This window comes from Lolium rigidum, chromosome 2, assembly GCF_022539505.1.
Source record: "Lolium rigidum isolate FL_2022 chromosome 2, APGP_CSIRO_Lrig_0.1, whole genome shotgun sequence".
NCBI lineage: Eukaryota > Viridiplantae > Streptophyta > Magnoliopsida > Poales > Poaceae > Lolium > Lolium rigidum.
In genome coordinates, this window is record NC_061509.1 from 255,503,290 (window position 1) to 255,525,455 (window position 22,166).

General features: G+C 44.0%; 2 long non-coding RNA genes across 5 annotated transcripts; both read left to right on the forward strand.

Annotated features, from left to right (window-relative positions):
- Positions 1-7,325: 7,325 nt before the first annotated feature.
- Positions 7,326-10,874, forward strand: LOC124688597. The gene is made up of 10 exons (XR_006998573.1): positions 7,326-7,452; positions 7,737-7,791; positions 7,951-8,038; positions 8,118-8,238; positions 8,450-8,553; positions 8,683-8,778; positions 8,893-9,089; positions 9,830-9,883; positions 10,110-10,270; positions 10,436-10,874. It is a non-coding gene; the product is annotated as an uncharacterized LOC124688597 (long non-coding RNA).
- Positions 10,875-11,517: 643 nt separating this feature from the next.
- On the forward strand, positions 11,518-14,663 carry LOC124688598. Of its 4 annotated transcripts, none has more exons than XR_006998576.1 (7): positions 11,518-11,617; positions 11,680-11,759; positions 12,638-12,831; positions 12,942-13,019; positions 13,272-13,411; positions 13,498-13,606; positions 14,562-14,663. It is a non-coding gene; the product is annotated as an uncharacterized LOC124688598 (long non-coding RNA). The 4 variants fall into 4 exon arrangements; XR_006998575.1 differs by lacking the exon at positions 14,562-14,663 and adding an exon at positions 13,913-13,960; XR_006998577.1 differs by lacking the exon at positions 14,562-14,663 and adding an exon at positions 13,913-13,958 and having other exon boundaries at positions 13,272-13,428; positions 13,519-13,613.
- Positions 14,664-22,166: the final 7,503 nt, after the last annotated feature.

A 22,166-nucleotide genomic window follows, 5' to 3' on the forward strand; every position in this document is an offset into this window, starting at 1 on the left:
CAAGAGATCATGATCATAGCATAAACCAAGTACTAACACGGTGCACACACTGTCACCTTTACACACGTGCAGGAGGAATAAAACTACTTTAATAACATTGCTAGAGTAGCACATAGATAAATAGTGATACAAAACTCATATGAATCTCAATCATGTAAGGCAGCTCATGAGATTATTGTATTGAGGTACATGGGAGAGAGATGAACCACATAGCTACAGCGGAGCCCTCAGCCTCGGGGGTGGATTACTCCCTCCTCATCATGGAGGCAGCGATGGCGGTGAAGATGGCGGTGAAGACGGCGGTGGAGATGGCTCCGGGGGCAATTCCCCGTCCCGGCAGGGTGCCGAAACAGAGTTCCTGTCCCCCAGATCTTGGCCTCGCGATGGCGGCGGCTCTGGAAGGTTTCTGTGGGTTTCGTCGAACGTATCAGGGTTTTCGATCCAGGGGCTTTATATAGGCGAAGAGGCGGCGCAGGAGGGTCGAAGGGGCGACGACACCATAGGGTGGCGCGGCCAGGGCCTGGGCCACGCCGGCCTATGGTCCGGGGGCCCGGTGCCCCCTCCGGTCCTTCCCGGGTGTTCGGATGCTTCCGGTGAAAATAGGAACTTGGGCGTTGATTTCGTCCGATTCCGAGAATATTTCGTTACTAGGATTTCCGAAACCAAAAACAGCGAGAAAACGAGAACTGGCACTTCGGCATCTTGTTAATAGGTTAGTTCCAGAAAATGCACGAATATGACATAAAGTGTGCATATAACATGTAGAAATCATCAATAATGTGGCATGGAACATAAGAAATTATCGATACGTCGGAGACGTATCAATGATCCCAGGGAGAAATCAGTGTTCACGAACTGGTCATTCAGTGCATCATAGTCCACCCATCGGGTGTACTCCCCTGTGACTCCACCATAGGTATCTCCAACATTCGTATCCGACTCAACCTGTGTCGGATACCCTCCATCTTCCTCCCCATTCCACGGATAACTCTGGTTCTGGGTCGTGGCATCCTCATTCATCTCCCCGTCATAATATACTGAAGTACTATGGGTTCCAGTATCAGATCCCCAACGCCAACCCGTGGAGTTTTCTATAGGAGTCTCGGAACGCTTGTTTCCGGATTCCTCTCCACCCTCATAACCTCCATGGGAACTACTATGAAAGTATCCGGGTGTAATGGGTGTGGTTTGTTGTTCGGGATGGTCAATACTAATGTAATCACCAGCTGAATAAACTGGTGTGTGAACCTCATTCCCCACTGGTTCCTTCCCCTTAGTCTCCTCCTTGGGCGCAGTGAACTCTTCAAGCATTGTATCAATCGCTCCCGACAGATGTCGGTTCAATTGAAAAAACAATGACAGTAAGTTGCGACTATTGTCCATATACTTAGCTGCTTCTGCTGGTTTGCGTTTTGCATACTTGAAGTGGTTAAGCATAGGATCATCTTCCTCCTCCATATGAGGAATGTGAGTGAATTCGGAACCAATAAGCTCTTTCGTCTTATGTTCCCGAATGTCAGTGATTGCTCTCATGATAGCTATGTGGTAGGCTGTTTGGATAGTTCTTGCCTCACCTGCTGGCATCACTACACTCATTCCTATGGATTCTGGAAGTCTTAGCCCTACCCTACACTTTGCCAATACTGGTCCATCATAGTACCAGTATTTCATCACTTGGATTTGGGGATCGCACCCAAATTCAAGCAACATGGCACGAAGAATGTCTGCAAGTCCTCCGTCATACTCACTCAGGTTTGATGGCTTCACTTTCACATTTCGTCCCGGGCGTGAACTTGCCATGTTGGCTGTAGAAATAGAAAGATTATAAGATTAGTAATAATGCATCATAATAGAGATAATAAAGAATTATCGCACTAAAAGATATGATAGTTTTATTCTCAAGTGAATATACACCATATTTTTAGAGAATTCTTTACTAATCCTATTTGACTCCTAACGTTTCGTCCCATTTACTAGGTTCCAACCTAAGGTCATAGTTTTTGCTCACGATACCAACTGTGGTGACCCCGCATACCACTGCATGTTGTAGTATGCCGGTCGTTGATATAACATTCACGGAGTACCATTCCGCAAATATTACATCCCTCAGAGTAGTACAACAGAACATAGCAGGTCCATAACTCATTCATTTATTATTACAAGCATAATACACATATCGTCTTGGAGCTCCTCTTGGGTCCTAAGAGGGATACTCCTGGGTTCGAGGCGAACCCAACTTAACTTACAATATTGAAGTCTCACTAGGTTTCACATTTATTTCCTCGAGCAGCTAATTATTAAGAGTTCGTGCTGCTCGGCTACTACTACTACTCGATGCTTCTAGGCTTGATCTCCTCCTGAAGCCTCCCCGGTTCCGTAGACTATGAGGTAGTCTACGCCTTCAATACCTCCAGAGAGGTCTCGGTTCTTCATAGCCGATGATCTCGGCTCCTTCAGGGGTTGTCGTAGTCCTCCTCCGGATGATTCGGACAATCTAAGCAAGGGATTTAAGAGTGGGATGAGTACGAGCGTACTCAACAAGTTCATTATAGGAAAGAGGTGTTTAATGCACTAGCTACGAGCATTAGACCGGAAAGTCTAATACCAATGCAGGTTTTCATAATCATTTCTTCAAAAGGTTGCTTTTATTCGGAAGAACTATGTCCGTCGGCCTTCACCGGTTTACGAGAACTTCATGGAGTTCCTTTCCGGCTGCGTTCGCGAGTTCCATATCCCGGAACAGGGAGTGACGAGTCACGGTTCTTTACACTCTGGAGAGGTGTGTTGCTTTACCCATAAGAGATCTTAACCTTGGTGCCAACCGGGCAGCTTTCCCGTCCACACTTCCTATGGTGTGAGGCCCGGTATAAGGTCTAGCCAATCATGTTCCTCCGCTACCTCGAACACCCACCCTTTGTTGCGGACTCCGACCCTGGGTCCACGCCGGTCCCATTATTCCCATAGATTTCGAGGTGGACCCCGACCACGATGTCAATGCGGGGCTCTACCATACATTCCTACGCCGGCAGTCGCAACCCATCATAGACCTCATTACCGTTGGGACTTCTACGGGTTCCCACCCCTGCATCATGTCTCGCAAGATCATGTGCACCCGATAATGAGCATCCGTTGATGAACGAGAGGTGGAAACACTTTTGACTACTCCGTCCCACTCCGGATCTTATGGTTAACACGGGTATTACGGCACAAGAATCACTCGGACGACATTTGTTGTTTAATCCTAGATGGATATAAACCCTTGCAATGGAACCTCCACCATATCAACACAATCCATGGTTCCATTGCCAACCACATAGTCATATTCATAGTTATGAAAATAGTGGTTTTGGTTTTTATGCAATAGTGGTAATTATAGTACTTTGCAAGTAATTTGATAAAGATACTCAAATGACATGAGCAAGCGATGAACTTGCTCGAACACTGCAAAGTTTTGCAGTTGGATGGTGTGGACTGACCCTTGTCCTCTGTTTCTGAAAAATAGCATCATTGTCCGATAAGGGAAATGGTTAAAGAAGCAATTATGCATGATTCCAGTTTTAGGGTTTGTTCCTCTCTTCCGATGACATTATTATTTCATGTAAGAGGTTAATACTGAGAACAATTTGGAGATTCTCTGTTTAGGGTAAATACAACCTTGAAATATTGTCAAGGTGTTTTTTATAGTCCATTTACATTAATGGACTTATTTTCTTTATTGAAAATAATATGTGTGATTTAAATCATTATTTAAATCATAAAATTAAGACTTATTCTTAATTATCTTCAAAAATTCTCTTTGATATTTTATTTGGGTAGAGAATTTTATGCTGATTGATTTTCATATTTTTAATTATTTTTTAGAGCTCTTATCAATTTTCTATTGAATTTTAAAGTTTACGGTTTTTAATTGAATTGTGAAAAGTCACAATTGCCCCCAGGCCCCCCTGTCAGGTGACCCAACGGGTTGAGTCTAACCCGAGCCGCCCCAACCGGCTCGGTCGGACCCAGACGCGCTCTTCCTCTCCCCTCTCGCGAAACCCTAACCTCTCCCGCGACGCGGTGGTCGCATGCGCCGTCGCCGCTTTGTTCCGGCCACCTCCGGCCATCGCCGGCGGTGAGATGGGGCGCATCTGCACCGCCTCGTGACGGCGCACCAGATCTACGGCGTCGATCTGGTCCTCGCCGCCTCCGCTTCTCGTCCCCAACTCGTACCGCTCGCAAGGCCGTGGAGTTCCGCGGCGATTCGTCGCCGCCGACGCGCTCTGGCGTCGTGGCGCCGCCGTGGCTTCGCCACCGTGTGCGTGTGCTGCCGGGGTACCGCCATGGCCCGGCTTAGCTCGGCGCCGCCGTGCTCGGCGCGTGCCGCCGTAGCCGCCATGGCTACACCGTCCTGCTCTCGTTCCAAGTAAGTGCTCCGCCTTTCTCTTTCTCCTGTGCCTTTCTTCCTCCTCCTCCGGTAGCCCCGGCCATGGCTTCCCTCCTTGTGGAGGTGCTTGGCCGTGCTCAGTCTCTTGTCTTGTTGCTTCTTCTGCTGCGGTGTTGCTCGTGCTACTGCCATGAACCCTAGCTCTTCGTGCTGCCCTATTCTGCCTAATGGCTATGCTTATTCTGCTGCTGTGCTGCTATCATGGTCCTAGCTTATGAATTCATGCTTGAGCTTGTAAAAGCTTGCATTTCTTGCTAGAATTCTTCCCTGTGCCTCTGTCTTGTTTCTATGCTTGCCTGACACTCCAGTGTATTCATATATGCTTCAATGGCTTAATTGCAGTTTGCAATTCTTGCAAATTTGCAAGTGCTAGAGCTTCTGTGGTTAGTTCTTGTGCTCAAATTCATCAGCATGCTCATCTGAGCATTGCTGTTGGCTTAATGGTATGATTCAGTGATGAGCACTAAGTGCTTTACTTGTTTGTCATGGTCCAGTGGTACATCATGTATTTGCTGTGCTTCTGGATACAATTATAAATCATCCATTTGATTATCTGTGAAGCAACTGTTGATTATGTGTGGCTATTTAATTATCTGGTTCATGCTCTGCTGCTCAGTGATGCCCTATCATGTATTGGCATGCTATAGCAAACTCTGATGATCATATGATCATTTCTTGTTTGTGAATTAGTAATAGTAATCTTTATGCATGATACAATTATTAATTTTATTTTTTTAAAAAAATAAAAAATAATAAAATCCAAAAATTATAGCAAAAACTAAAATCTTCCTGCTTTCGTATTTTCATTTGGAATTTTGAGAATCTAAAAATTGGCTAACCGGGTATACCCAGGTGAATTCGGATGTAACTTTTTCCCAGGATTTTTTTGATATATTATACGTTTTTTTCCGACGTCGTATGCAAAAGTTATTGCGGTTTTACCATTTTTTAAACATTTTTTGCAAAAAAAGTGAAAATTCGAATTTCTTAATTTCTCCGAATAGTAGGTTGCATAACATACAAGAATCTGAAAACAAATTTTTTTTTTGAATTTTCTATCATTTTCTTTTGTATTTTACGAACCAAAAAAAGGCGATCCGTGGGAGTAAAAAAACTCGGAAAAACCTTTAGTCGCGGTTGGGGACACCAACCGCGACCGCGGTTGGTGTCCCCAACCGCGACTAAAGGTTTTTCCGCCGGATGGGGTACCCTTTCGTCCCAGATAGAGCATTAGTCGCGGGTTGCCTCCCGAACCGCGACTAAAGCCCACTTTAGTCGCGGTTCGAATAGTTTCGGGACTAATGGAGGTGGACGGAAGCCTATTTTTCTACTAGTGCATATTTCAGTAAATAAAGTACCGATGTTCATTTTTTTTTAGAAACACATTACAAACGCGATGCTCACACACACACTTACCTCTATGAACGCACACACGCACACCTTACCCCTATGAGCACCTCCAAAAGACTGAGCCGGCCGATTGAATCCTGAAATTGACGAAGTTACCACGACAGGAACGTCGCCTCCCACTGAATAAATATTCCACCTTTATGAGACACACAAATGTCAAACTTGGGTTTAAATTCTATTGGGCTGGGGGTACAACTACCCTTCTAACCATCCAACCTCAAATTGGTTCTCAAGCACCGATGTTCATGACCATCATCAACTAGTAAATAGTAAGAGGCTTTCTTATTCGCGACTAGGAAGTGGTCTGTTACGGTAGGTATCCAAGGCTTCTAGAATCTGTGTGGACTCAAGCTGGTCCGAACCATAATCTTTGTGTGAAGTGACAGTCTAGAAGAAGTTGTCATACTTTAACAAAAATCAGAAACAAATATGCAGCAAGAGTGTTAGTGGGTTGTCGAGCACTCCAGCTCACTGCGTCACATGCCCAACATCAGTCCCTCGCCGACTCGGCCCTCAAGCACCAAACTAACTACGTACGTGTTCGATTTGTGTCTGCCACCCCTACCTCAGTTTAGTGTCATTGGCATATGGAACACGTCCACGGCCTTGTCCGCCCAGACAAATATGTAGACGTCATATGCGAACTGATTCTATCAAACACCACGTTGCTTTCCTTCATGAATCAGAACTTCATTCAATGAAGGAAATAAAAACCTGATCAGTTTGATACTCAATCTTCTCCATCCAGAAACTTACACATCGCCAAGTCAAACCTGGCAAACGGTTCATGCAGTGGAATGTGGAATCTAAAGGTATAATAGCTGCCCCCCCCCCCCATGGGGGTCTCACAGAGCTCAGTCCTTCTGAACCGTCCGATCTTCCCATTTGTGGATCTGAACCGTTCATTCTGGGCAGGAAACAGCCCTCCTCCCACTAGCTAACCCCATGCAACGGCCTATCTTACCCGCCTCTGGCTGCATGTGGGTCGCACCTTTGGCCGGGTCCGCTCGTCAATCACTGTGGGTAGCCATTTGATTGGATCAGCTGAGGGAAAAATAGACCCAGGATGCTAACGTGAGACAAAATTGGCACCCGGAACCCTAGCCGCCACAGCTCGCTCGTCCCCAATCCCCACTCGCTCGTCTCCCCCAATCCCGCAGCACTCCCGTGACCATGGAGGATGGAGCTCGGCGAGATTGAGGTCGACCATGGCGGCCACCAATCCCGTTGCGCGACGTCCTCCCTAATCACCCTCCCGCCCCGCCCGCCCTCCTCATCATCGTCCTCGCGCCGTCCTCCTCCCCAATCCCGCCTGCCCTCGCTCGTCGTCGCTCCGTGCCGCGCCTCGGGAGAAACAGATGGTGGCCGGAAGAGAAGCGCAGGTCGGCGGAGCAGTGCAGCCGCGCCGCCGCCGCTGCCCGTCGTGCGGGAGGAGCAGCGCAGCCCTCTCCTACCTCCGCTGCCGCGTGCTCTCGCACCACCCCCCGTTCTGCATCGTCCTCCTCCGATGGCTCTCTCCCCCTCCTCTCCGCCCCCAGTCCTCCGCCGGTTGCCACACGCCGGAGGAAGCCATGATCCATGACCAGCAGCATGACCATTCGATTGGAGGATCCCAGGTTTATGTCTCTCTTTTTCTTTTTCTGCTACGCATCAGCCTAGGTTCTCAGCGGTTTCCTCATAGTGTTGGAACATGAGGACGTGAGATTCCAATGGGGAAGAAGACTTGTGAGAGAGCGTCTCTGCCTCGCCATGGCAATGGTGTTCATTTGTAGAGTAGATTGATTGTTTATTGGTTGTGCATCTGATTTTACCTTCTGTTTTTTCAGATGTATTCAGGGGTAGTTGATTGTTTATTGGTTGTGCATCTGATTTACCCTCTGTTTTTTTCAAATGTATTCAGGGGCTACAAGAACAGTTCTGTAGAATACATGGCCCAAATCTGACTGTTCGAGCAGGTAATGATTGTAAATATTTAGAACCTGAGCCATAGTGCACGTTGGGTTCTTTCTTTTCGTTCAAAAAATTTACGCTTGCAACGATATCTATCATTTGTTTATTTTCATCCACTGCTGATTCATCATGTCCTAGAAAAAACATGATAAGTTATCTTACAGGAAATGCACATCCTGGATGTGACATAATTAACATCTGATGGATATCCTAAAATCTCTTGAGCTGGAGTTTATCTATCTCATCTGAAAGGTAATTATAGTTCAATGTCAAATGTCTCATGTTTGCTTATTTTTTGTATATGTGATACACATCGGATAATATTTCTCAGACTTCAAGCCCATGTACAGTCCTCTCGGTCCCTTCAGAAGTACCATATAACTACAGTGTATGTTATGCTGATCAGAGTGGGGCAGGGGCATTTAGAACATACATAAGCAAATTATTGTCAGGTAATTTATTTGGATGCACCTATTACTTTTCAGCTATATCAAATGCATAGCCGCATAGCTGCACTGCATCTTGATGAGCGAATCGATGATTTATGTTGAATGTATTGAGGGTGGATAATGGTGCCAAGATGTTGTAAAAGAAAAATTGGTAATATCCAAGCTGAAACTTAGTCATACTAGAAGCTAATACCAGGCTTGTGTGATGATGCAGAGATGACCCCTCCAAGACTGATTTATTTAAAGTGTAAAAATTATTTAGAACAAATAATTCTTCACACAAGAATGAGCCCTGCCGGTGGCTATTTGTCGACCTGTGTAAGGATGCCAGTACATAAGAGTTGAATTATCCTATTAAGACTTGCAAACTTTGAATCGCTGAGATATTTATAATTGTGCATGCTATCTAATATGCGGTTTTGAGGTTTTCCTTTCCTTTTGTTTCAGATGAAATAATTGTTCTATAGGGCAAGGATTAGTTTTCTACTTCGGGACAAGCTATCTTCGAAGATGGCTCCAAGGTCATCTGACCTCTTCCATTTGGTTAGTTTTTATATCTTAACTGAAGAAAAATTTGTTTCTGTAGAATGCGTGTGATTTCTCCTTGATTTTTGTACTCTTTACCTTGATGAGCTAAACCTGTTGACTTTGTCTCAGAAGCCGGTCATCTGGGCACTGGAGAGACAATGGCATCAAATATGAGCCCAGAAGAACCATCAACCTCGAGTACCAAGTCCTTTGCTGTGTAATAGTGGTTGCAAAAAATCACCGCATTTAGTTCTCATAACCCAGTCATTTGAGCACCAGAGACATGGTGGAATGAAATATTGGCTTGCATGATTCCAGGTTCCAAGGTGTATTTCTTTCCTTCATCTTCCTATGGAAATTTACGAATGACTCTTTGATTCATTAGTGGATTTGGATGTCATATATTCCTTAAACACCTCTCCATCAAACAGTGAGCTGTGCAGATCAAACACTTTCAGTGGTAATGATAAGTGTAGAAAAACTCGGTTCAGTTCCGCCATTGGTTTTGCGTACAACATGTGGCCAAGAGAAACTTGGGCGCATAGAAATGAAAGATTGTAGCCTTGCAACTTTCCTTTTGCGTGTCGTAATATGCTCCAGGATTATTTGCCGATACAGCGATGCCCCTCCTTTACCTGACCAACTATGCACCACTCTTTATTGTCTGAAAGTTGTATCTTGACTAGAGCACATAGAAATTTATTTCATACTGTAACTTTTATTTTGAAAAAACAATTTATTTATCACGAGATATGTCTCAGCCCTTAGTAAGCAATTCGCATTAATTTCTTGCTCTTTTTTCACAATTATTGAAGTAATTCAAATATCTAGAGACATCTCTATTCAATGTTTGATGTTTTCAGCTTCTGAAGATACTATGACGCTATTATTTCAGCTCCTGAATACTGAATTTCCTAGCAAGTAGCTGATGTTTTTCCTTATTTTTTGGGTGCTTCTTTGTGTCCGTGCGCTGTTTGACTGATTTAGCATCAAATTTTGAATATAATTGACTCATGTTCTCTTCATTATTTTCCCTAATATATATGGTATTTCTTTTATATTGTAGCATCTGAACAGAATCAGAAACTTTGAAGTGGACTAACACACACATGACAATCAGGTCAGTGTTTCTTCTCTTACGTTCGCAGCAAAAAGTGCAGGGACCAACCTATTTTTTCATTTCAAATACCATTTTATTTACATTATGTAGTATCGTACTCTAACCTGACATTGATGGTTTCAGCGTTGAATAAGTTTGTATTTTTTTTTGAACATTCAGATCTATTCTGAATGTCATTTGGTCGCGCAACACAGTTTTGAAGGTTCTCACAACCATTACTCATCAGTTTCCAGGTGAAGAAGAAGCAGTTATTCCGGAATTTCATGACTATCACATTATTTGGTGCTTTTGGGACAATGATATCCTTCTTCACGATATGTTACGGTTGATCAAAACAATTTCTTTAGAAGTTCCCACCAGGTAGTATAAGATGTTGTTATGCCAGAGGTAAATAGTTATATGCGTCACTGTAATGTTCATCGATGCATGTATCCAGAGTTTGGTAGATCAAATGTGTAGGTTGGCGCTTTATGGTCGCATAATTTTTGTTAGTACATAATTTCTATTCTTCAGATTCTTGCTCAGCACTTGCCACTCTACCTTTTTTCACAGGTACCCCTGCAGCTCTAATTAACATAACTAGAGTTGGAAACTTTCTTTAGTCACTGGCCGTTTGGAGTCCTGGCTGTAAGAACTCCAACCTGTTTGTTTTTGCAAGTCCTATTTATCTACGCATACAAGATGTTCAACAGAAATCCAAGCAGAATGTTCTCATATATAGGTGACACTTCTGACTTCTCATTTGCAAAAATATCTTGCTCTTTATCTGAATGGATGGCCTTTGGCCACTTTATCTTCGATCGGTTTTTATTATCATTGCTCAACATTTCACGTGCCTTCTCCTATTAGTGGTGGTGAACCAAAGAAACCATTTAGAACTACATAGGAGTAAAAAAAAGGAGAGGAGTGTAAATAGTTAGGATCGAGGCCTGATTATATTGAGATGTTAATAATTAATCTTTCAGCCCGCACAACGAAGACTAAAATGTCAATTTACCTGGCTGATTTCTTCTTTCTATTGCAGTACAAAGTAGTACAATTGTGCTACCAATTTTAAATATGCACTGAAACTTATGCTTTTCAATTTCAAAGACTAATTGAGACTGAGTATAAACGAAGAGTTCATGTTCTATCATACATGCTTTTCTGAATATAACTGAACCTATGTGTTCTAACCTGTCTGAACTCATGCTTTTCTGAATATAACTGAACCTTTGTGTTGTAACTGACTTCCCTATCTTTTAAGTTGCAAATCTGCACCCTCTCCTCCATTTCAGTGACATAGTAGATGTTTACTTCTATTAGAAAAACATAAGGAATTTGCCCAGTGCCATACGCAGGTAGTTGGAACTCTTTTGTAACTGTTTTTAGCACTACCGACTGGTTTTATGTGCCATATGCATGTTGTTAGAACTTGGAATGTGTACTTGATCCGGGAGCTCTACGAGACCTTCCGCGGCTTCAGAATCTTCACTTCAGAATTCAGATTATGTAGTCTACAAATAAGATAACTTCTAACATGAGTGAACCCTTTTGAGATGCTACATGAGATAAAATCAGTGCGTGATTTAATTTTTTCATATATATGCAGGGGTGACGCCACATTTATTATTTTCTATGAAGCGATGACCACGTCAAAGAAGCTGCTTTGTGGGCACTTGTCTCCTTTATATGGGTAGTCAATGATGGCTAGAGTGTCGCCGCGGCTGGACGAGACCGCTTCTCCCAGAACATGTATGTTCAAAGCTTTTTTTTGGCTTAGCTATTTTGTTTCTTTATGACATTGTACATTTCAGTTCCACTGCAGTTGTTTGACATGGGACTGGAGGTCTAGAAAAGCGCTTGAAAAGTTTTCCTTCGGGATGGGTTGCCTCTGGTATGTATAACGCATGGATGCTGACCTATTATTATCCCAGAGCTGTAAACCGTTCCTACTGATCATTTTTCTCTCATGTTATTCTTTTCAAGAAGATATGATTCAGCTTTTTTATCACAAAAACACTCAAAACTAAGAACATGAGGTATTTGTATTGACTAGCATAAATCTTGAAAAGATCATTGTAAGTTTCACTGGCTATGTTACTTGATTGAAACTGAACTTCCCTTGGTCCCAAAACTTTTATTTAGTCATGTTCATTGACTTCCACATCAGATTTGGATTGTTCCATGGGGACTGATCTCATGTGTTTCTGTTTTCTGAAGGTTCTCTTGCCAATGCTTGCTTTTTGTGGAGCTTGAGCTTACAGCCAATGTTGTAATTGGATTGGAACAAAACCGTTTAGTTCTTCTTTAATTCAATACCTTACCTGATAGGGAATGTGCTAGCATATTTCTTCTCCAAACCATTTCTCGTGCGATCTCATTCTTCTTTGGTAAATCAATGATTTCTTACTCTGATTCTTGTGATGAGGCTTAATGTATTGCGAAAATTATGAGCCCATGCCTTTCATATTGGCATACAAGCAAGAAAAAAGTAACAAAATTCATATGATCTCGAGGATAGGTCATAGGTGATCAACGGATTATTGTACAAAAAATTAAAATTATCATGGTTTACAAGCAACACTAAAAAATTGCACAAATTTCTATTTCTTCTTTCTTTTATATATTGAATACCAGTCTGACCTCTTTTGCAGCTTAATTACCCATTATCCCTTCATTGAAGTTTTTTGAGCCAATGAAAATAGAAAGAAATTACTTATGATTAGTTGGTTATACCTTCACCTGACCAGTTATTGCCCTCATATGTTCCAGCACAATCACTTTATTCCCAAGTGTATCGTGTATTGCGGGGATCACCTTCAGATATGGTTATGGGCGGGGATGGCCTTTGGGCATGGTTATGGCTTTCTAATAATTACAACAACAATGAGCACAGGCATGTAATTGCCTTTTTATGGCTTTATAATAGTTACAACAACAATGAGCATGAGATTTCCAGAATACACGTGAGTCTCTCACTCCCATCTCTCCTACTCATGGTTTACAAGTTAGTACATAAAAGTAGTTGGTTAGTATCTTTGCTTTTTTTATATACTGATTCATGATCTTCTTACAGAGATGGCTGGAGAAATGGCCCAGGAAATCAACTTTTGTTAGACTTGCTGGTGAAGGAGATTGGTCCCACCAATATAAGGTTGTAGCTTTACTCCGGATTTACCATTTACATGTATAGTTTTTAACTATACTTCCCTGGCTAAGAATGTCACATATTGTTTTTATATAGCTGGTGGTTCAATGGAGGGAACCATACATGAAACCTTCCTTGCAATATACTTTTCCCTTTGCTATGTAGAATGACTGCCCTACCTAATGTGTTTGTGTGGTGTATTGCTCTAGATTCATATTATCTGTATTGATAATGCCACTGTTTTTCCTGCCATTGTAGCTGAAGAGTTAGCGGATTGTTTGGACTGAATTCTGAATATGTTGTGTTTGTGCCATGTGAGAGAAATAGCATATTGTTATCATCTTCATATAGTAGTAGAGTGTTCTCAGTGTTGCCCCTGGATAAAAATGTACATTGAGGTCAGCTATCTTGAATGGTACTTCTTTCGTTCCTCTGCATGATTTCGCTTCATTGCTTTAAAACTTAAGCATGCTGTTCTTTTAAGGAGCCGATCATTTCAGTACAGACTACAGAGGGACGACGGCTTGAGATATAGTCTCAGCACCATCATTGGCTGCAAGAATTTGCTCCCTGGAAGCGAAAATGTCAACACGGTAGCCTGTAACCACCTCTGCATTATTATGAATAATGTTCTTTATATTTAGACATATCTCATACATTCGCGATTAATTGAACTATGTAGCTAGCTTAATTAATCTATGCATACATCAGATGTATTCTCCCATGGTACATGTAAATTTGATTTTCCTCTCTATGATGGACATTGGGGCTGAATTACTGAGTGACGACTGATGGTATTGTGTACTTGCTGCAAAAAGAAGAAAAGTAAAATTGCTTGAATTATGCCTTTTTAGTACAGATTTAGTTCGACAATGCTAATTGGTTGTGTTAAACTGCAGCATATTTTCCCCTCACGCGACGAATTGATAAAAGGACAATATTTTGGTTATCCATGCAATCCTACAATTGAATGCAGTATTTTGCTCATCCATGAGAAGCAACCAAAGATCATACATGTAGGTCCTCTCTCTCCCACTCTCTCTCCCTCTCTCTGCTTCTCTCTCTAATCCCTGTACAAATATTTCAAGGCGTATAGTTGCTAATATTTTTATGAGCATCTTTTAGGTTGTGTATGCAAATAGTAAGGTCATGGGAAATCTGCCATATGCTATTTTCCCTCTGCGTGTTGCCTTACTTGATTTTAGTGTTGTTTATTCCTTTCGCCGAGGGTGCACTTTGTTTATGGAATAAAGCACGCAATGATAATGATTCAGGCAAATTTCTTGAGGCCTTTAGGGTGTGGAGGAAGTAGAAGAAATAATTAACCAGTGGCGAAATTATCTCCCCTACCTCTAGACATTTATAGGTTCCTAAGAAGCATATACATCGTGAGTTATGAAAGTTATTAGGTGTACATTTGTGTCATCTGGTCATTTGCACTGTATAAATTATGCCTTTTGCATGCTATCCAAAAAAATGTATGAAATTTTAGTCATATAGGCAAGGAATTTCTCTTCTTTTAATATACTGAAGATATAGTAATGGTAGCATATTTTCCCCTCACGTGACGAATTGATAAAAGGACAATATTTTGGTTATCCATGCAATCCTACAATTGAATGCAGTATTTTGCTCATCCATGAGAAGCAACCAAAGATCATACATGTAGGTCCTCTCTCTCCCCTCTCTCTGCTTCTCTCTCCAATCCTGTACAAATATTTCAAGGCGTATAGTTGCTAATATTTTTATCAACATCTTTTAGGGTGTGTATGCAAATAGTAAGGTCATGAGAAATATGCCATATGCTATTTTTCCCTCTGCGTGTTGCCTTACTTGATTTTAGTGTTATTTATTCCTTTCGCCGAGGGTGCACTTTGTTTATGGAATAAAGCACGCGGTGATTCAGGCAAATTGCTTGAGGCCTTTAGGGTCTGGAGGAATTAGAAGAAATAATTAACCAGTGGCTAAATTATCTCCCCTACCTGCAGACATTTATAGGTTCCTAAGAAGCATATGCATCGTGTGTTATGAAAGTTATTAGGTGTACATTTGTGTTGTCTGGTCATTTGCACTGTATACATTATGCCTTTTGCATGCTATCCAAAAAAAAATGTATGAAGTTTTAGTCATATAGGTAAACCATTTCTCTTCTTTTAATATACTGAAGATATAGTAATGGTCTTAAATTTAATTGTTTTACTTGAATCCTCATGTGGTTCAGATCTGGCATCTTCCCTTTCCGATAACATTCCTTTTTTTTTCCAAATGTAGTATCTCAAACTAAGATTGCAAAGCTTCACTTTGTTTGATGGTGTATAGGTTCTTCAAGTCGGTGAAGACCCTATCATCATTATATTAGGCTTCTAACTGTTTACAAAGCTTCCAACTGTTTAAGTTCATTGCGTGCAGCAACTGCAGAGCTCAGATGTCTCCATCCCCGCCTGCACGGTGCCGCCTCTATCCTCTGCCCCTCTTCTTGGTGCATAGTGGCCAGCTGGTTGGACGCTTTTGATTGCTGGCCTTCGATTTGAGGTAAAAATGTTTTCAGATGTAGATTGCAAATGGAAGAACCATGGCGCACATAAAAACTAAGGGCACTATCATGTTTTAAGGTACAAGCTTTTGCGTGATTTTTCTTCACATTTGATCTTTTGTCTCTTTTATTCATTTTTATAATATAAGATTGATTATATGAGATATTGCTGCATGATTAAATGCTAAAAAGTGTTCTTGAGGGGATCTCCTGTGCATTATATGATTGTACCTCACTCTCCTTGTGTGCTCAATGAAGATGAAGATACCCTTATTTCCTGCAGTGGCTTGGGAAGGGAGTGAGACCGTGACTTGATAGGTAAAAGGCCAGAGAAACAGCGTTGCGTCTGCTCCCAGTGTAGAGATTTTCCATGGAGATGTAGGGCCGAGGTTCTCCATTTGGTGATGTCAGTGGTGTTAGCATTTGGCGGTGCAGCTACTTATTAGATTTATGTTTTCTATGCGCAAGATCGAACAGCAACGAGCTTTTGTAGATGTTATAACTTCTGTACCTTCTATTGCTCTCAAAAGGAAACATAGAATGTTAGTTATTGTAGCATATTTAGCTATTTTCTTGATTGTGTATAAACATTGTTGTTCTTTTCTGAATTTGTGCCTTTAGTTATAATTGTGCTCTATTAATTTTGTTTTCTAAATTCTCTAAAACATATTTCTATTTAAATGTAGATATATTCGAATTTCACGGGGTCGTGCGCCAAGGCGCACATCTAAATCTAGTTGTATATATAGGCGCTACCGTTCGATCACTTCACCATGATATTCACCTAGCCCTATTTTTTTTTCTCTCACTGTCACCTGTCTCAACGCTGCCCTTCCCTATCCCAATCTTCCTATTAAACATCTACCCCCTTCCTTCACAAAAAAGTGTACATCTAACTTTTGACATAAGTTAGAATTTATACAACATCGAATCAAAAATATTATGAAACTACATTTCAAAATGTATATCTACATACTAGATAGTGTTTAGAAATCCATAGCAAAAAAAGTGAAAAAAACTAATAAAAGCAAATTGTTTAGCCCAACATGGCAACTGAAGCAAAGAGAAAATTACAAAAAAACCACCACATTTCAGGCAGATGTTTCAAATAACTACCACTTTACGATTTTTTTTCTTCAAAAAACCACCACTCTACAGGTAACATGTTACAAGAAGCACTGATTCACCTCTAAAGCTGGTTTAATCACAAAACTGACTGCTGGGACCCTTTGTCAGGTTGACATGGCATGTACATTTTGTAAAAAGAGCCTTCGTATATTATAAATTGTAATTGTGTGGGCCTCGTGTTCTTCTTCCCAGAGAAGGATGTGGGCAGAGATTGGGGAGGGCCCCGATGTACTCAGTACTCCTGCGGCGGCGCCGGTGGCCTGTCACCGGTTCGGGAGGAGAAGGGATGGCGCGGCCTCGCGTCCGTCAGGGAGGACAGGGACGACGTAGTCTCGCGGCGAAGAAGGGTCGGCGGCGGGGAGCCCGTGTAGCCGGGCGGTGCGGAAGGGGGGAGTTGGGTACCCTGTGCTCCGGCCATGCGCTGCCCACTTCGGCCGTGGACAGCCACACGGCGGCGCGGGCGACCACGGCCAGGTGCCGGCACAGACGAGCTCCACGATGGGGCGGCGCGGGCCACTTCCTCGAGGGGCGGCGAGGGCGAGCTGACGCCAGGGACGGCCGAGGGATGGGGATACGCTAGCGGCGCACTTGCAGGGGGCGGTGGAGGGGAGCAGGAGGGGGCAGTGTTGGGGCGAGCTCCGGCCCCAGCCGGCCATGGGCGGCGCAGCCGTCACTGCTGCTCTAGGCGGGCGTGAGAGAGCTGAGAGGGGGGCTGCGGCAAGGAAGAAGAGGAGCTGTGGAGATGCAGCCCCAACAAGCGCTCGGCCGGACCTCGCCCGCGACGCCTTGCCTGGACCTCGCCCCGCGCCGCTCTGACCGCCGTTCTGGCCGGCGCTCAGCCGGACCTCGCTCGCACCACCCTTCCCTGCACGGACCTCGCCCGCGCCACCCTGTCCTGGCCGGACCTCGTCCCCGCCCACCCCTGGCTGGCGCGGCCCTCACCGGAGCACGGAGGCGGCGGTGCAGCGCCGACGGCTGAGCACGCAAATATTGGCAGCGAGCTGCTCGCGGCCGGCGGCGGCGTACCCCTCCCTGTTCCCAGTTTTCTTTATAGGGGAGAAGATATTTCATCTCATAAGTGCCCCTCTAATTTTACAGAAAAACCCAAAAATTGAGCTAGTCTCTCGTGCGTCTCCCTCAAAACGTTTTAGCTGTGCCACGTAAGACTGACAGCAAGCCCCACTTGTCAGTTTCTGATTAAAATCTGATCAGACGTGAATCAGTGCTTTTTGTAACGTGTTACCCGTAGAGTGGTGGTTTTTTTTTTAAATCGTAAAGTGGTGATTATTTGAAATATCTGCCTGAAATGTGGTGGTTTTTTGTAATTTTCTCTAAAGCAAATAGTTTCGTTGTCATACAAAAAGCTTGTGGCGAGATGTATACTCATGAAAATACCGACGAGAACCTACATAGGTTCAGATATTCAATGAAATGGACATGGAGCAATATTATATACAGTTAGACTAATTTTTTTTCGATAAAGACAGTTAGACTAAATGTGCTGAAAAAGCTCGTAACAAACAGCGCACAGCTGCTCGGCGATCTTGACGATGACCTTAATGTCTGTGTTGTTGCAGTTGTCAGCAACCCTGCCTTTTCCACACCACACAAGCTCTAGCGGGCACAAATGAGATAACAAGCGCTGCAAGTGCTTCGCCCCAGGCTGAGCCACGCTAAAAAAAATTATATAAAAAGGGACCATTCCTGATTTCCATTAATAGAAACCATCATTACAAGGACCATCAGCAACACAACACCCACCTAAGCCGCAGCTAGTTCTTTTAGAAAGCCACCAAACAAGACACAGCTTGCCAGAACATTAAAAAAGAAAGGAGCGAGAAAGACAACTCAAACATATCTCCCTCCCGGGGCGCTCCCCAGGGCGTCGCCGAGGGGCCCAGACCCGACCATCGCCCCACATCCCTCGAGCTACCTCCTTCCTGCCGCTGCCACCGGCGTCTGCAGCGGTGGTGGCGACCCTTGCACCGAAGGTGCTGGGGTGGAGGATTGCGGCGGCGATTCGTTGGTGCGGCTGGGGCGGCATCAACGGCTTGGTTGTGGGTGGAGGTGGAGGTCCAGGCGCCGTCCCCAGCCTGGCGGCGGCGACTGCTCGCCGGACGGTGATGGCACGCCGCGGGTCTAGGCCCCCCACCTAGGCTCGCCATCCTAGGGTTTCTCACGCGCCAAGACGAATACCTTCTGGACGCCGATCCTTCTTCATCTAGCCGGAGTGATCAGTTCCGGAAGGCTCCGCCGGCGAATGAAACAGTGTATCTTTTGACTGGATTTGGTAGATCGGGTGGTATTCGATCGCGCGCACCCATGTTTTTATTCCGATCGTTTGGTTCTGGAGGGAGCGGCGCGAAGCTATGTTCTATGTTGACATCAACTGACTTTTTGATCCATGGTGAAATTAGAAGAAAAGAATATCATGAAGGCCGGATTGGAGGACTAGCTAAGGGAGGTTCAAGTCTTCACGATGTTGAGGAGCTTGCTTGGTGTTCCGGGCTTTGCCGCAGTGGTATGATAGTGGGGGCGGCAGCACATGTGAAGTTCAGAGTCCTATCTTTCAGGGTGGAAACCAAAGGTCTAGCTTTAACTGGTTGTGCCTAGCAATGACCTTGTTGGAGGCATTGTTTTCAGAGAGGGGACTATCTTCAGGGTAAGAACCTAAGATTTTTTGATCGGGCGACGACGGCGTTGGTGCATTGTTCCCTTCTTGGAGGTGTCGCATTTGGAGTGTCTGTATTTCAGGTGTTGTCTTGGCGGTGGATGTATTGTTGTTGCTAGGCATGGGATACTGCAGCGGGACTTTTATTTTTTAGTTTTTTTCTCTTTTTTGGATGTGTGCATCCGTACTGCCATTAGGATGTTGTGTTGTTGCAGAGGCTAGGTGTAATTGGTATCTTCTGATATTAATATATTTCTTTTATCGAAAAACTCAAACATATGCAACACAATAAGGTCTCTTAGCTCCCCAAGGATAGTTCCTACTGTACTTTTTTGAGGGATAGATTTTTCCCAGCAACCTGAAACAGCTTCTCAATAGTAGCTCCCAAAAAAATCTCCTCCACAAGTACCAATCCTTGGAAGTTGGAACCCATGAATTGAGCTAGAACGTGATGCCTCTATTTAGATTTTCCCAACATTGTTAGGTTTATGGGTCCGACTAACGTTCAGCTACGCCAGCGTCACGCTGGGCTTCAATTGGGCTGCGCGTCGCACGCTTGGCTGGTGCCTCATGGCTCACTTGTTCTGCTGCGCCCCATGATTGCCCTGCTTTGGATTTTTCTTCGCCGCACAAGAATCTTCTTGGTATGATCTAAAATCTAAAGGGTAACGTCTCACTACCTGCCTAGTTGTACGTCTTTTTTCAAAACATGATGATACTGAGAAAAAGAGAATCAATAAACTGAAACTAGCTTAGTTGAGTTGGGAACGGAAAAGGAATCAACATATGGCGGGACAATTGGCTGCCAAGAGACTACAATCTGAAACCAAGAGCTGGTAAAAGTAATACTAGAGTTCGACGGGTTAGCCAATTGCTAACCAACGGATCCAACGAATGGAATCAGGACATTGTGAGAAGAATTTTCTATGCTGAGGATGCTGCCTGTATCCTTAACATGAGGCTCCCAGACCAGTCCAGTGAAGATATCATGGCGTGGCACTATGAAAGAAATGGTAACTTTTCTGTTAAAAGCGCTTATAAGTTGGCTTACAATCTTAACAATGGTACCAGGTGGATCGCTGGAGGGAGCGGAGCACAGAACAACGCAAGGAAAATCTGGAGTGTCATTTGGAGTGCCAAAGTTCCGGCCAGGGTGCGCATCTTTGGCTGGAGAACTGCGCGCGATAACCTTCCTACAACAAGGAACAAGCAGAGAAGAACTCTGGAGACTATGAGCACATGCAAATTGTGCGGTAAGACCGAGGAGAACAGTTTTCATGCCACTGTTTCCTGTACCAAAGCAAGAGCGCTGAGGGGAAAAATGAGGGACTACTGGGATCTACCACCAGAGAAAATGTTCCAGTACACTGGAAAGGACTGGCTTCTAATTCTTCTTGATTTTTGCAGCAAGAATCAAAGAGCTCAGGTTTTGCTTGTTCTCTGGCGCGCCTGGCATATCAGGTGTGATGCAATATATGAGAAAGGTAAAGAAACTATAAAAAATTCTGTAAACTTTCTCTTGGCTTATGCTTTAGCTTTGGTCGATCATGTCCCGGTTCAGAGAGATGACAAAGGTAAAACTCCTGTACATCAGATTTGCACTCCTACTACTGTCTCTTGCTCGTATTCCCCCTTTGGAGATATATGCAGGAATCCAAGTTCTTGGGCACCACCGAAGGAAGGAACTGTGAAGATTAATGTTGATGCAGCCTTCTGCCCCAAATCCGGGGCTTCATCAATTGGAGCTGTAGCACGGAACAGTCAAGGTATCGTCATTGCCGCGGTCAGTAAACCCATCAGTACTTGCCAGGATGTGGTGGACGCCGAAGCTGAAGCCATTATGGCGGGTCTTAGACTTGGATTAGAGCTTCAGGTGCAGAGTCTGGTCCTGAAGTCTGATTCTCAGGTGGCTGTTGGAGCAGCTACGAACAAGACTCTAAACAAGTCACGACAGTGGAGCACTTTCAAGGATATTGAAGAAGCCAAGTGTGGTATTTCTGTATGTCTTATGTCTTTCACTAGGAGACTCAAATAGGGAACGTCGAATGTGGGCAAATATATAAGTTACTTATTTCATCTCAATCCAATTTGGTTCTTCTAACCTAATTTTGGGGTTTTCTCATGAAGTAGGGCGCAATGATCTACGACCTAGAGGAACAGTGTCCCAACGATATATCGCTACAAAAGAAGATGTTTGTGTAATAGATTCTCACCTAGACTCATCATGTTTGAGGGCAAACTCACCGATCGTAGGTTCTACGGATGTCACTTCTTAACCGCCATGTGCCCATGCCTATTATCGATTGATCGACCGTAACTCCAATAAACCACAACTAGTGCTTGTGCAAATGTGAAAAGAAACTGAAGAAGTGAGTGATTACTCTAACCATGAGGAGTTGCAGATGGAAGTAAAAGCATCTTTAGCATATCCCATAAATGCCGGCCTTAATAACACTTACACATGCCGCAGTAAAATGTAATTTAAGGACTGAAAACGCACCGGGTAGAGAAAATCCCGTAAAAACTGTAAAAAAGCATATTTGAGAATATGCCACTAAGACCCTCCTCTCAGTTTTTTTTCTGTCTCCTCATTCTCTTCTTCCTCGCAGAAACCAGCCGAGCCTCCCCTGCTCCTGCCCCGCCACCTCGGGCGCCGCCTCCCCGTGCCACCCCCGCACCTGCCCCGCCGCACAGCCCCGTGATCGCCCATGCCACGCTTGGCCCGAGCTCGTCTTGAACCGGCCGCCCCGTGCCGCGCTCGCATAAAGTTCGCCTTGAGCCGGCCGCCCCGCACCGTCCCAAGCTCACCCCACCCCAGCTG